The following is a 14245-nucleotide window of genomic DNA, read 5'->3' as shown; positions in this document are numbered from 1 at the left end:
GGTTGGATGTGAGCAAATTCTTTACTGGAAGAGTTGTTAGGCATTGGAATAGGCTTCCCAGGGAAGTGGTTGAGTCACCATCCCTGAAGGTCTTTAAAAGATGTTTAGCTGTAGAGCTTAGTGATACGGTTTAGTGGAGGACTTGTTAGTGTAAGGTCAAAGGTTGGACTAGGTGAACTTAGAGGTCTCTTCCAACCTAAACAATTCTGTGATTCTGTGATTCTATACTGACATATTAGGGTTGCCTTTTTGGGAGAGAATATAAATAGCTGCACAGGGAGAATGGATGATATTCATTTCATTTAAGTTTAGGTACCAGTGAGTCACCTAAATCTAAGCTAGTAATCCAAGGTTCCCTATATACAGTGAGTGGAGGGATACTGACACCTCCAAAGGGAGATTTTAGAGACTTGTTTTAGAAGGGGATTCAACTGCCTATTTCTTAGCCAAGAATGGGAAATTAGATGACTGGCACAGACAAAGATAATTACTTTTTAGTTGTCTGAAGATATGTGAGATGAATCCCATTTTATGAAGTTAATTAAAACACCTTACAAAATGTGAGACTGTCAAACTACTGTTTTCATACACATTTCCTCCATCGTCTTGTCTTCTAATGGTTTGTCTTCACTCTTGAGAAGAAAACAAATTAAAAAGTTGTGTTTGCTATAGCCTCCAGAAATCATGAGTAAGATGAGAATAGCCTTAAGACAGGTAATTCTACCTTTATTTTGAAGTAAACTTACTCAAATCAGCTTCAAGTACAGTAAAAACCCAATCTCAATGTATTTACAAGTCTTTAAACTTCCCATCTATCTTAGAGGGGACTGGCAGCTTCTTATGCTTGTGAGACTCTTGATTATTAACACATTCATTTTGATATGCACTGTCCCCTATCCCCTGTATTAGAATGTTTTCCTTTTAATTACACCTTTCAAAATGTCTGCATGAGCATGAGATTCAAACAGTTTCCTTAGGCAATTCACCCATATCTTTCCTGTGAATATTTACATGATTTCAGGAAAACACCTTTATTGGGAGTGACTAGCTTTTGGTAGTGCAGAAAGCTATCTCTTTGGCATGTCAGCTGTCATGACAAGCTGAGGATCTGTTCTTTTACCTTTAGATGCATGTACTACTGCTCTGCTAGTCAAATTGGTTTCTTTCAATGATTTAATTTTATAAATTAATAGATTCTCCCTAATTAAGATTATACAACTTTTTAAAATGTCCATAGTCATCTTTTTTTCATTTAAAATAAATTTTAAGTTAAATCAAGGAAAGAGAAACAAAGTCATAGATTCCTGCAAAAGTGAAATACAGAGAGAAATTCCAAAATATCACAATACAGCTTGCCACCAGCACTAATTAAAGCTATCTAACCAGTTCTATATCACAGTCATAAGAAAACATCATCAGCAACAACAACAGCAAAATAATATATAAGGCTGTATTGCTACCAGTGTCATCTTTGTTGATGATTTGGATGCAGGAATCGAGTACACCCTCAGTAAGTTTGCAGATGATACCAAGTTGGGGGGAAGTGTTGATCTTCTACTGGCATGTAGGAAGGCCCTGCAGAGCAACCTGGACATGATGGATTAATGAGCTAAGGCTAATGGGATGAAGTTCAACAAAACCAAGTGCCAGGTGCCAGTGACCAGGCTTTGGTCACAACAACCCCATGCAACGCTACAGGCTTGGGGCAGAGTGTTTCAAAAGCTGTGCAGAAGAAAAGGATCTGGGAGTGCTGGTTGATGCTTGGCTAAACATGAGCCAGCACTTTGCCCAGATGTCCAAGAAGGCAAATGGCGTCCTGGTTTGTATCAGGAACAGTAGGACCCAGCAGGACCCGGGAGGTGATCATCCCCCTGTACTCTGCTCTGGTGAGGCCACACCTAGAGTAGCGTGTTCAGTTTTGGGCCCCTCAGTACAAGAAGGACATCAAGGCCCTGGAATATGTCCAGAGAAGGGCAAGAACACAAACCAGCAGATAACCACTTAATTTGTATCTATCAAATAAAACGGCAGCCAAAATGAGTAATTTCTCTTGGTCAAACTCTTATATATTTAAAAATAGTAATCATCATTTTCAGCTGAATTCAAATATAGAGCATTTTCATCATATCAAAGTATAAAGTCATATACCATAAAGTCATGCACACATAAAGTTATTGTATAAAGTCATACACCAACAAAATTCATTATTTGTTACGAAACATTAGTATATACATTTCCGATGTACACACATTGTATTGTATACTTATGTAATATTTAGAGAAAATATTATGACTCTTTGTCATAATATTTTTCCTCCTATATTTCATCTGGATAATATGTAGATATACCTAGATGTTGCATATACTATACACAGCAGATATATGTAGATGATAAAGAAACTGCAAGAGAATGACATAGACAAGGTGGACAGTTGTTACTGTAAGAGATTAAAACATGGAAACTGGTCCTTGAAAAAAAATAAATAAATAAAAATTAAACAATGAGGAGATTAAACAGGGGAGTTTAATGTTGTACAACAGATGGAAGGTTTTGACTACAAAGTGAAAGAAATAAGGTAGTACACCAATAATACCTTTAATATGTATCTGCATTTACTTATCACACCACATGAAGCCAGCTTTATTGCTGTGGCTTGGGGATAAACATCTATGTCCTTTGTGCCAATTTTACCTTTAGCATTTATATAAGGGATGAATTATGTGTAAAACTAGAGAGATTAGGGATTGATAGGCATCTGCTTGTTTGGCCTTGAGTGCTGTTCTTTTGTTGTTGTTGTTTATGATAATTTTTTATTTGTTGATATTATTTTTAACTTTATTTAATTAGCTTTTTTACAATATAACAGAAGCATTTTAATTATCCTTTTGTCTCTAGAAGCGACAAACACAGTAAAACAGAGAATAGAGATAATAACAGTAGCTTAGCAGCCTGTTTTCTGTATTTGTGAAGCAAAACCCATATATTTCTGTGATAGCTGAAAAAGAATGGAGTTACGTATGTGTGTCTGTGGGAGCGTTTGTGTGAGAGGAAATTACAAGATATGTCATTATGTTACACATGCTAGCTGAAGAAGTCTGGTATATGTGTATGTGTCCACGTAGCTGGATTATTGACACTGTTTTGAACCTACAGAAAACAACAGCAGGAAAACTTCTTGCTTTCTCCACAGTGCTGTGTTTCTGTTGACCATTTTCAAATGCAAAATTGAAGTGAACACAATTTGCTTATATGTAACATTTAACACATCCCCTAGTACATGAAGTCCTTCATGGCTGAAGAGTCCAAATTATATTTCCTTGACTGTACCTGACTGTAACTGCTAAATGGACAGGTTGCACAGAGAAGCTCATTAAAGAAAGGAAAAATAAACTAAACTAAACTAAACTAAAATAAATAAACAACAACAACACAACCATCAAGAACAAAAACATTCAGATATCTCTGTGCAATCACTTAGTATTCAGAAATCAGGATTTCAGACCTTACAAAAGCCATGTTGGTGGCTGAATTTGATTTGCCTTTATCATCCAACTTGTGAGCAGTATTTATCTTTTCTCCTGAAAACTCAATACCTATAGTCTTAATAGAGGAAATCAAATGTATCTGTGCAGAGAGAGAAGTATCTGCAAAGTGGAAAAAATGTGCTAAGGAAAATGAGATCTAATTAGAAGACATGTAAAAACTGTGCTATGTGGGGAATGGGAGCTTCTGCAAGGATATTTTGAAAATGTTTGTGGGAATGTCAGTTGATGGGGAGAAATTGTTAATGCTAACCCACAAGGAACTCTTCCAAAGCTTCTCTCACTGTGCTAACCTCCCTATGACCATGCTGTTACCAGCACTCAGGAATGTCTCTTAAATTACCTGATTTGGTGGGGATATGGGTTCTTAGAAAGACATTTTTTTTTTTTTAGAATGGCTGTTCTCACTCAGTAGCAAAAGCTACGTTGAAGAAATTCACCAGTTTTCTTAGTGTTATAGTACATTGGCAAGGGGGCAAAAGACAGTTTGGAAGTTTTGAAGTTCTTTTGCTTTCTTCTCACTCTGGAAAATGGAAAGAACTACAGGAAAAGCACACACAAGACTAGGAGGCAGGACAGTTTGAAAAGTAGCACTATGCAGGAACAAAGGATTAATGAGCAGAGTAGACGTGGAATTCTGGAAAACAAAATAGATTTGGAGATTGGTACAGAATAAATTTCTAGAAAGGATACATGCTAAAGGAAAATGTAAACACTCTTTTTCCTCCAGAGTGCTAAAATCACCTTTCCTAATATTGGTGGGAAAGTGGGTAAGTCTGCTTGTCTTATGAACATGAAAAGGCCCAGAAATTTTTCAATTAATTAAAATGAAATAGTAGAGATACGGTATATCTGTGAACATTATTTAAGCAACCAAACTCATCATTTATTATCTATTAAGATTCACATTACTACATTACTGTTTTCTCCTCTTTCCTCCCCACTCCTCAATGTAATCACCAATGGAAACTGATCTCTATCTCTCAAACCTGTTGAGATTTCTTGAAAAAACCTTGTAAGGGAATTCAAGTCTCAATAATATACTTTCCACTAGGACTAACTCTCCCTAGTGTTTTCAAATCTGACATTTAGAGCTACGTGCAAATTATTTGTGACTGAGCAAATTAGCTAATTAAATAATTGGCTTAGGGCTTCATAAAATTTGGCTGCTATGGAAATGAGGCTGTCTACTATCTTACAAGCTTCATCTAAGCTTTAAAAGTACTTCATGTCTCTACTCCAGCTCAAATTGCACTAGTAGCAGATTTGTTTTTAAAATGGTTGAGTTTAAAATGATAGAGTTGTTCTTGAATGGTTTCCAAAACAACATGCATGGGATCTTTCTCCTGAGAAGCACTGCACCCTAGTAAGATTACAGTCTAGGTTCCTCATACCATAAGTTTGCAAAACTGTAAGTTTACATAGAAGTATGCTTATACAACATTTTCAATTGGTATTTAAAATCACATTTCCGTTTTAAAGTGTTTGATGTACTATATTGAGATATAAGTCTCTAGACAATGCAGAACAACAACAACAAAAGCAAGGAGTAAGTTTTATTTGGAATGGTATATGGTAACAATAACCCCATCCCACTCATCCCAAAGTACCAGACCAAAACAAGAGTATATAAAATAATACATGTTTAGAACAAATTCAAGCTGATTTCACTTTACCTAGCACTTCAGCCATCTGACCTTCATCACTTTACTATAAATAAAAGTATTGCTGCTGTATGCTGTACACAAAAATATTTTATATGCAATAAGGCAGAATAATAAATAGACTGAATCAGAAACATATATAAAGTGTAACATATATATATGTATACACGCATATATATACATATATATTCCTATCACCTATTGAAGTATCTGGTACTAATGAAGGTAACAGACAGATTGTAAATAAAAATATTTTACTGTTGCCAGTAAACCCCAACAGAGCTCCCATGTGCCATCATGTCTGCTATTGTGCATGCAAAGCATCACCTATTTCCTGCCACCATTAAACAACTCGGAGACTTTGCCCTCTGAATTTCTCATATTGGTATATATGGATGAATTAATGTTGCCTGTTTTCCAAGACACAGTTACTTCTAACAGTTTAAAACACAGCAGAGAAGACAAGCAACCATCTGCATCTCTATGGGGAAATATTCCATATATTTTCAATGTTTTGTCTCTTCTGAGATGTTTTCATGTCTATCCACCTGGGATACTGACACTGCACATATAAATCATTTTGTATTGTTTGCTTTACTTCAGCAGTATTTTGACTTTTGCTTACTCAGCATCTACAATATGTAGGACTCAACTAAATTTCCATTTCTAGCTACAGCAGATGTGAATTTATGGATACCATATAGTAAACAGAGACATGTTGGACATGTCAGGTTTCCTAACTTATTTTGACTGTGAAAACTTCTGTCTCTTGCATTTCTTAACCTAACAATGAGGTTGGAGGAGGATAAGTGGTTTGGAATAAGATGGAGTCCAATCCAATACTCTGTGAATCACAGAGCTAGCTGAATTTTTGCTTTTTATGAACAGCAGGTGATATAAAATGTAAAGATGGAAAATACAGAATCTTTCAAGACTAATAACTGAAATTAACTTTTCTTGGCTGCATAGGAACTACTAAAAGAAAAATGATAACATTTTATCTTCTTCTCGTGGATATACCTGTAGCCCATTAAATATGATTAGTGCAATTACTTGTAAAAGGACGAAGAAGCTGTATTGACCTGACATTGCAGGGTCTCAGCAGTTATCTGGGCTTGTCTTGGTCTGAGTTGATTTTAGCTATTACAGCAATTGTCTAATGTCCAAGTGACTACCTGACTATTGGTAGTCTGGCTCCCTGACTATTGGCTATTCTCACTTGACTCTTTAAATGCCACATATTCTAGGGATCTGACAAAGTCAGGCAGTCATAAGAAGAAATGTTATGTCTTTATACTTGTCCTTTAACTGAGGCTAATTTCATAACTTCATAATGAGGCAATGAAAATAATAGCAACATTATGGAACCATATAAAAACAACCCTAAGAAGAACCCAAGACTGAAAAAGAAGAGTTCACAATGATTAGTATTGATGCATTCCAGAGACAGTGTACTGATGGCACATCATAATGCTTCCTTTACATTAAATTGAGGAAACCTGCCACTGTTGACCCACTGGGATACACTGGGAAAGGTTCCAGAGGAAGTAGGTAGATAGTAGAAATTTAGTGCATAACACTGTAACTGGACCATTCATGAGGTAGAGATTAGATAATTTGGACAACAATTGTTAGTGTCCATTGTAATTGGACTCATAATAATAATTTGTATTTTGGTTACATGGCTAAGGCTTTAAATATACTAACAGTAAAATCATGGCTAGATGGTATTTCCCCTTTTATCCATAACAAGATTGTGAGGAAGAACTGACATCTTTAGTTAGTTTTAACTTGTTGAAAAACTATGTTCTTACTTTTGATTAAATGCTAATGTTTTCATAGTGACCTTTGGAAATAGGCTTGAATAGACAATTTGGAAATGGTTGTTCAAGTATAAAGAATTTTGTTCTAGCTACACTCTCACAGACTGGTTTTTCATTATTACTTTTTATTATTATTATTTGGAGACTAGTTTCTCCATTGCTTCAAACATTTCTAAATTACAAATTTAATATATGAAAAATAGCTACTTCACGTACAAGTTGTTTACTTTTAAACCCTACTTATCTTTTTTCAGGCTACAGCAAGATAATAAAATTTCTTCCCTATGGGGAATAAGCAATCTAATACTGTTAGAAGTTGTACAATGGGTCTAGAAAAACTATTTCTTACTAAGCACTATTATACTTATTGATTTATCATGCATACATTTTCATGTGACAAGCAAGTTAATGTCATCAGTTTGCATTGCAGAAATCTATTGATTTCAGCAATCACTTCAAAAATACCTGAGGCATATGACTATGGCATTATGATAAGGAGAGATGCAATCCAGCAAGTCTAAAATAACTGTCTGTATTTCCTATATGGTCAATATCCATAGAAACCTCTGAAAGCTTGGAGAGGGAAATCCAAAATACCCTATTTATCTGCCTCCCTCTTCGTATTGATCATCTAAAGATCTTTCCCTGTAACTGATGCATTAGTCCATATATGCTAGTGATCAAAACTTGATCAATTCTAAGAGGTAAATATTCTATCTCTTATTACTGATGCTACTAGTCTGTTTGGATCATCTACATTGCAGTTTAGGGAACTGGGACACTATTTGCTCTGTATTTTTAATTTTTCATTTTAGCCAATATACAGAATTGCATTTTCACTCAACAGTTATGACAGCAATTTATGTTACTTTTGTATTTCATACGGGGTATTATTATTATTTTTGAGCTTTAGATGTAGGAAATATTAACTTCAAAGGCAGACCATTTTATACGAACTACCCATCAGAGAAAGGAACTAACATATGACACTATTTAAGTTTTAAAGGACTTCCAAGGGTCAGTGGCTGAATGAACACATGCCTTGTTTTTCTCTCTTGCCTAAGTAACATTTCTATTAGTCATTAAAATCTATAAAATGATTTGCTAGCCCAGAATCTGAAACAAAAGCAAACAAACAAAAATATGTTATAGTCTCCAAACGCTCTGTTCTAAAATCCTCTGCACTTACAGTTTATCAAGTCTTCTCAACCAGGAGAGGAAGTTCTTCTATCTTCTGTCATACACTGCATATTGTTTGGTGTGGTCTAGTTAAAGCTCGATGAGATGGGAACATCATTCTGCTTGTAGGTGCAAAAAATAGTGTATCCTTTCCTGAAGTATGAGTGAGGCCCATAAGATGCTTATTTGTCTTATTTAGAAGAGAAATTAAGAAGCAGGAAATTTTCTCTGTGGTCATAATGCTTTTTTCTTTTTATTTTGCTAATGTGCCACATGAAGAAAGGAAACCGGAGGATAGCATTGCTGCTAGATGTCTCATGCATGTACTTATTTTCCAGAATGTTTTGTGGGTTTGGACAGGTCTGATTCTTCTACTCCTCTCATGAGTTCAACACCTGTGGGTCTATGGGCACAATATCAAACACAGGAATGTATCTGAACACTGAGCCTTGAAAACAGACTTTGAACTTTCTAGGCCTTTTTTTTAGAGTCCAGCAGAAATTACTGGGAACCTTAGAAATGGCTGATTCCAAATGAGAAAGATTAATGCTATTACCTATTTTGTAAACTGAGTGAGGCACCAGCATCTTAGCAACGTGAAACAAGCAAGCAAGCAAACAAACAGAAAAGCAAAAGTCTTCCTGACAAGTTCAGTTAATGTGATGCAATCAACTGACCTGATCTTTAAGTCATGTGATCAGTGGCTGTAGTACTGAGTAATTTACTGAGTAAACTGGTAAAAAATAGTCCTTTACCTGAAGGCTTTCAATTTTAATGTTTCTAATATGCCAAATTTTGTATTCCAATGGGGTATACATATATTGGGTGTCAATGTCAAGGTGCTGATACTGGGAGAGGTTGCAGGGCATCCTCTGTGAGAAGCAGAGGCTGCCCCATGCCAGACACATATGGTTCAAGCTGGATCCAACAGCCCCACTGCAGGGCATGGCTGGGCTAATCAGTCATGTTGGTAGCACTTCATGGAAATTGTATTCAAGAAAGAGCAGAAAACATCACACAGGAAAAGGAGGGGAATAAAAAAGGGGGAACTGCAGAGGGAACAGCAAGGTCATTGAGGGAAGAAGAGTAGGAGGCACTAAATAGAGGAGCAGACAATCCCTGTAGCCTGGGGAGAGCCCAAATAAGAACACCTTTTACTGAAGGACCCACACTGGAGCAGGGGGGAAGTGTGAAGAGGAAGGAGCAGCAGAAAGGACCTGTTACAGAGAGACCGCAACCCCCCATTCTTCATCTCTCTGTGTTGCTGGGTGGAGATGTCTGGAGCAAAGGAGTGTAATACAGATCAGGAAAACAGGAGGAATATTAGAATTATAGAATCACAGAATGGCTTGGATTGGAAGGGACTGTAAAGATCATCTAATTTCAACCTCCCTGCCATGGGCAGGGACACCTTCCACTAGACCAGGTTGCCCAAAGAACCATCCAATCTGGCCTTGAACACTTCTAAGGAGGGGGCACCCACGACTTCTCTGGGAAACCTAGTCCAGTACCTCTCTACACTCATAGTAGAGAATTTCTTCCTTATATCTAGTTTAAACCTACCTTAGTTTAGTTTAAAATAATGACCCCTTGTCTTACCACTACACTTCCTGGTAGAGAGTCTCTCCCTATCTTTCCTGTAGGTCCCCTTTAGGTACTGGAAGGTTGCCCCAGAGCCTTTTCTTTTCTTGGATAAATAACCCCAACACTTTCAGCCTTTCTTAATGGGAGAGATGCTTCAGCCCTCTGATTATCTTCATGGCTTTCCTCTGGACCTGCCCTAACAGGCTCATGTCTTTCTTACACTGGGGGCCCCAGAGCTGAATGCAATATTATGAGTGGGTTCTCATGAGGGCAAAGTAGAGAACCACCTCCCTTGACCTGCTTGCTACACTTCTTTGGATATAGGCAAAGATATGATTGGCTTTCTGGACTGTAAACTCACATTTCCAGGTCAAACTTTTCATACCCCCAAGTCTTTCTCCACTCCAGTCTGCTCATCACCCAGCCGCACTACCCAAAATATTTATTTTACTTAGCAATTAATTAATTTCATTTTCCCCAGACCAAGTCTATATTTCCCATGACAGTATTGGTAAGTGATTTCCCATGCACTATCTTGACCCACAGACTTTCTCATTCCTGTACTTTTTATTTTCTCTCCTTGTCCAGCAGGTGGATGGGTGACTGAACAGCTGTGTGGGAGCTTGGCATTTTGACTGCTAGTCAAGGATAACCCACCACAAAAATATTAGTGTGTTATGAGGATGACATATTAGGATCCCCTTGCATATGGGATGACTTAAAAGACAAAGGAAATTGAAGATATTTTCATGAATATTCATATCTGCTTTGTAAATAAGGTAAGGAAAAAGCTTTCCAGCCAAATATTTAACAGAGAGCAGGAACTGCTGTTCCTTTTAAAAGAAAAAGAATAATGGCTTCTATTCAAACATGGAGTTTGAGAACACTGAATTACCAAGTTTGAATTTAGACTGTGTATGTAATGCACAAAATCTTCCTTTATTCTGATTTGCTCCATTTTTACCCTACCCCCCCAATATTACTCCATATGTGAATACATTTTAGGACAGCAGGGAGAAATGGAAATAATGTTAAGTGTCTTCAGAGAGAATGGGACTGATGGTGTTTTTAATTATTTTGATAACATCATTGGAGTCATTACCTCATAATAAAAAGTGCTGAATGGTCACCTTTTCCTGACCTTTCTTACCACTTATCATCAAAAAGCAAAGTATAATGGGCAGCAGCTGTTTCTGCTATGCCATGGATTTAGCTACACTCCCTAAGTGAGCAGTTTAGTTCACCAACATTCATTTCTCCGTAAGTCCATAATTACAAAACCAAAGTTAATCTGCAAAACATTAGTATCTATTTTTAAGACAGATGAAGGGAGGCTTTTAGTTTTCATTATGATAATTTACATTTCTTGTTTGGCCTTTCTCTTTCTTTCTTTTGTCTCATTTTGAGATTCCACTCCCACATCTTTGCACTTTTTAACTTTCAGCCTTATTACAATTCTTCCAGCCTTTTCTCTTCCACATCTTTAAAGTTAGAAAGCTACAATTTTGTGTGTTTGCTGGCTTTGCATCTTTGTATTTCTACTTTTATTTTGTTTGATTTTTTTTTCCCAGTTTTGTTTCTTTCCCTTGATTTCTGAGACTGCCAGTGTCTGAGTGTCTGGGTGGAAAAAAAAAAAAAAAAAGTACTACAGAACATATACAAAGTCAAGTAAACTGTTACTGTGGAAAACTTTACAGAAGGAACAGTTATTATATAATAATACATAATGAATATAGTAAATGAAATATTTTCAGCCTACAGGGACAGAGCATATTTTTGAGTTTGAGGTTTACTAGGGAAAATATTTTTTGTTCAAGAAATTTTTGAGTTCAGGATGAATTTTGCAGGAAAAGTTTTTCTTAAGCTATGGATGAAATTAGACTTCCTAAATTCATCATAAATATTATCTCTGATGCATAAGTACCTAAACAAGATTAGGTCAATTTTTCTTCATAATCTCGCAGCCTATTTTTCAGAATTCCCTCTGACTAACTTTGGCAGTTTGGGTTATGCCTTGTCTGTCTTACTGCAAAAAAAAGATGTTGGATTTTGCCCATTTTTGGTATAAGTCGTAAGTCAAAATTATTAATTGCATACACTGACAATCTTTATCTTCAAAAGTTTACTTATTACACTAGAGGGGTTATGTTCTGACTTCACTATAAAGATACTGCATTGTGTATCCTGCAGTCCTGGTTCAGAGAAGTGTGCTACCTTCTCTCTTTCAGCCCACATGGTTTCCTTTTCTTGCAAACAGGACGTGCAGAATGTGATGTGGCTATATCTTAAATCCTTCTCAATATGTACCCAAACTAGATAGCTAGCCATTTATTTTACAGAACAGTAATCACCTGTGGAATAGGTTTCTCTGACAGAGACAGCGAGAATCACTTGTATCACTTGTATCATGTTTTTGGCTGGTACAGAATTAATTTTCTTCATAGTGGTTCACTCGATGCTGTGTTTTGGATTTTTTGACGAAAACAGTGGTGATAACACAGTGATGTTTTTAGTTGTTACAGAACGGTGTTTCAGCTTCTTGTGCTGCCCTGCCAGCAAGGATGTTAGGGGTGCACAAGAAGCTGGGAGGTACTCAGCCAGGACAGGTGACCCAGACTGATCAAAGAGATATGCTCCCATAGCATGTGGCATCATACTGAATAATAAAAGCTGGGGGAAAGAAGGAAGAAGGAGGAGGATGTTTGGAATGATGGCATTTCTCTTCCCAAGAAACCCATTATGTGATGAACCCTCCTTTCCTGGAAGTGGCTGAGCAACTGCCTGACAATGGCAAATTAATTTCTTGTTTTGCTTTGCTTCCCCATGCAGCTTTTGCTTTACCTAGTAAACTCAACCCATGAGTTCTCTCAACCCATGAGTTCTCAAGCTTTTACCTTTCCATTTCCATTTTTCCATTTTTCCCTTTCTCCTCTAGCCCACCTGGAGAGTGAATAAGCAGCATGCTGGGGTTAAACCACAACTACTCATCACTGCTGATTTTGTCTTTTAAATATGTTATCTCACTAAATTTCATTACTCAGTGAAAGACAATGGATACTTGCCATTATTTCTTGAACAAAAGTAGTATTTCTTATTTATTTGTTCCATACACCAGTCTGTTTCTGAATACATAAATACTGTAGTCAACAAAATCATTGTAAATCTGGAAAAAGAAAAAAAAAATATCTCTTTACAATATAAGCATATTGAAGATCTTTTATTTTTCCTTATAGAAGACAGGTTCCTAGTTAAAGAGCAATTAAAATATGGTTCTTTCTAGCCCCTCAGAATATTACTGGAAAAGTGGAATAATACAGATTTTTTGAAGTGTAGATTGATGAAGATACCTGGGCCAACATTTTGTTAAATAGGTACTTTCAGGATATGTCAGGTCTCTCACTAAAGTTCAGGATGGAGTCTTTCACATGTTCACCAAATAGTGCTTGCTACACTTCTTTTCAAAGCTCATTAAATTATCAGGGTTACTTTTACATAGTTTTTTTTGACTGTAGTAAGCACTGAGGTCTATTTAAAGTAAAACACAGCACAATGACTACATTTTGTGTCCCATTTGGAAGACAAAGTTTTATCCTTTGTAGGTATCCTAATAAAGACTTGCACTGTTGCTTAAAGGGCTATACAAGTCAGATGGTTTTTATGCTTATGTCACTTAAGAGATCCTTTGCCAATCTTTATGTTTCTCCTCTGACTGCTAGAGCTTGCATCCTGGCCTGTCAGATCCAGTGCAATGAAAGACTATACCAATGAAAACACTGACCTATATCCAGAATGCAGAGGACTGTTTTTCAGATGTAGACAAATTTCTGTGTCACTTTGGGCAAATTCTTTTATATTTATAAAGCTTAAACCTGTAGCTGTAAAATTCAAATTAACATTTCCCTTACAAAGAGAAGAATTATACAACTAGTATAACACTCCTACTCACTAGTGATAGGTATGTGGCAAGTCATAATAAAACAAAAATTTTTAACTCTACAGTTTAACTCAATGTAGGAGTATGACAGTGAGCTTCTAGCTGTTGATCCTGTATGAGAATTTGACATCTTTCTGGAGCATATATGTAAACTGTGTCTAATCGTATCCCCCAGAAATCAGTAGGAATCATGATAATTTCAGTGACATCCTGGACCAGGTTCCACTTGGTTTAGTTTTTAAAGAATGGAGGATGAGTGCTCCCATTTGGTTACTTGCTTATACTCAAGGCAATATGTTAATACTGAGGCCAATATGTTCAGTTTTTTTATCTATTTTGTCTCACAGGGTTAGAAAATAAAGACGTTCATTTGTTATGAAAAATTTTATATAATTTTTTACACTGTTGATTTCCCTGCAATTGAATTACTGGTGCATTCTGCAATGCCAGTGGCTGGTATAAGGTGTAAAAACATCTTTATGGTTAAATGTTGTTATTTATTTTTTGACATATTGCATC

The sequence above is a fragment of the Aythya marila genome (assembly GCF_965140915.1).
Source record: "Aythya marila genome assembly, chromosome: 1".
Classification (NCBI taxonomy): domain Eukaryota; kingdom Metazoa; phylum Chordata; class Aves; order Anseriformes; family Anatidae; genus Aythya; species Aythya marila.
The sequence above is the reverse complement of the archived record's forward strand: the minus strand, read 5'-3'. Positions refer to the sequence as shown.